The 2,500-nt window shown below is 41.7% G+C and overlaps 1 protein-coding gene across 1 annotated transcript in view; it reads right to left on the bottom strand.

The window, feature by feature from the left end:
- Positions 1-2,500, bottom strand: part of pals2b (protein associated with LIN7 2, MAGUK p55 family member b) — a 57,838-nt gene that overhangs the window by 30,623 nt on the left and 24,715 nt on the right. The gene's annotated exons all lie outside the window — the stretch shown is intronic.

Below are 2,500 nucleotides of genomic sequence, written 5' to 3'. Positions count from 1 at the left end.
GGTGTGTTGTGGCTTTTTTGGTTTGTTGTGGCTTTTTTGGTTTGTTGTGGCTTTTTTGGTTTGTTGTGGCTTTTTTGGTGTGTTGTGGCTTTTTTGTGTGTTGTGGCATTTTTTGGTGTGTTGTGTCTTTTTTTTGGTTGTTTGTGGCTTTTTTGGTTTGTTGTGGCTTTTTTGGTTTATTGTGGCTTTTTTGGTTTGTTGTGGCTTTTTTGTGTGTTGCGGCTTTTTTTGGTGTGTTGCGGCTTTTTGGTGTGTTTGTGGCTTTTTTGGTGTGTTGTGGCTTTTTTTGGTGTGTTGTGGCATTTGTATTTGTTGCGGCGTTTGCGTTTGTCGTGACCCCTCTCGGCTTCCGTACCAACTTGTTCTAGAGTTAATTTAACATTTTTGGAAATATGAATTCAGTCACTCTGGACCAAAGTTCCAGTTTAAACCCAAATCCAGAGTTCATGATCAAATATGTTCAGTGATGATCACATGTGTCAGTTTGATTTGTATAACATGGTGCATCGATAAACGGAAAACGGTTTATGTACTGTTCCCGTCTAAGGTCGTGACTCTTATTTTCACTCAGTTTCTTTGCGACGGCTGAAATGAGTTGTTCTCTGGAAGTTTTGTTTGGTAAAGGAGCTGGAGAAAAAAGGCTGGAGACTCCTGTTCCAGAACAGCAGGACTCACAGAATCAAACCCACAGGGACACGGGGAGGGCATCTGACACACGGGGAGGGCATCTGACACACGGGGAGGGCATCTGACACTTTAATAATCTCAGTCTTTGTCATTTGCTGAGTGCTCGTTCTAATTACACTCTGGATATTAGTGCGATTAGGACGAAAAGTGAATCATGGAAAATGGAGCGTTTGGCATCAGCAGCAAACGACCTCGGACAGAAACGACCCACTGACTCTCGTCTCAAACTAAAACAAACTTAAAGGTTGAACAGAGGAGAAAGACAGCGACAGTCCTTTTTTCAAATGTTGTGCATGAGTGACTCCTCCTCCCGCCTCTTTACGCTACATCACAGGTGTCAAACATAAGGCCCAGGGGCCAGATCCGGCCCTCCAAGACCTTTAATCTGGCCCTTGGGTGATTTTCTACTAAAATATTTGAATGATATTTTCTATTAAAATGGTGTTAATTTTGTGTGGTGTTTATCACAGCAGCGTCTCCAGTGTCTCTGTACGTGGCCCCTCCCACCAGAGCAGCACAAATGAAGACTTGTCTCTTTCCAAACGCTCTTAAAGGACGATCGTTTTGACTGTTGACCGTGACACCCTCATCAGAAAAATGTCCAACATGAGAAAAGTGGAGCCGAGTGCAGGATTTTACAACAAAAATGGACTTATTCCTGTTTACAGACAAGTTCATGTTAAAATGTTGAAATTGCATTTGTCTTAAAGTTTCAGGTTGTTCATAATATTATAATATTTTGTAAAAGAAAGAGTTCATCAATTCAAAAAAGATTTCTGTAATAGATTTGTGTTTCTCTGCATAAATATTTGAACTTCTTGTTATTTTTGGGGTTTATATGACATGAGTTTTCTGATCCGGACACTTTGGATCAAAGTCGGTTGGACACGACGCCCGGAACAAAATGAGTTTGACTCTCCTGGTCTAGAGTCACGTTTGTTTACATCCAGTGTGTGTCCAGAATTAATGTTGAAGATTCCTGTTTAGAAATATTTTAACGACCGATGCGTCAGTTTTTAGACCCTTCGTCTGCTTCAGTTGCGCCATCGCTGGAAAAAATCTCCAAGAATCACCTCAGTGTGGTTTTGCTCTTTTCTCCTTCTCTTCTTCTTTCATCGACCTCAAAAACCGACTTTCTTTTGCGGTGAACTGGTCGTTGATTCTCGTCCAACATCGCAACAAACTTTGTGTGAATTGCGAGGAAGCGACAGTTTGAAAAATCCTCTACGAACCGCTGCGTGAACCACATAATCCCCGAGCGCCGACGAGTCACTTACACTAGAAACGAAGGGAGTTTGATTGACGACCAAACAGCCAATAGAAAATGAGGGAGCCTCATTTTCTATTGGCTGATGTTTCTCTGGCCTCAACACGTCCACAGGTCATAGATTTTCTTTTTTTTTTTTTTTTGGTCATCATAATTACAAAGCTTCTGCGTCTCTGTAACGGTTTTTTAAACTTTCAATGACAATTTGAAACAAAAAAAAAATCCTCCATACGAACTTTAAGATTATTCACAGATTTCACTCCAAAAATGTGGTGAAGTTTATCATTCTTCAGCCTGTGTCTCCGTCTTTAATCAAACCTTCACACACTAAGATGGATTCTCTGATATTTGTGAATCAGAAATTGACGAGACTCCATCTTTGCGCCTGTTGGTGCGACAGGGCCGACAGGTGCGACAGGGCCGACAGGTGCTGGGCGACCAATCACAAAGCAGCACTGAGGTTTGAACCAAAACAAACGACGCCGACAAACGAACTTCAGTCTGTTTCAGCAGAAATACAAGATTTACAGAGTGACCAGGACTGAA

Source organism: Boleophthalmus pectinirostris, unplaced genomic scaffold, assembly GCF_026225935.1.
Source record: "Boleophthalmus pectinirostris isolate CB_2022bp ecotype Guang Dong unplaced genomic scaffold, ASM2622593v1 HiC_scaffold_21, whole genome shotgun sequence".
NCBI classification, from domain to species: domain Eukaryota; kingdom Metazoa; phylum Chordata; class Actinopteri; order Gobiiformes; family Gobiidae; genus Boleophthalmus; species Boleophthalmus pectinirostris.
Note: the sequence above shows the minus strand (reverse complement) of the source record. Positions and strands in the feature narration are given on the sequence as shown.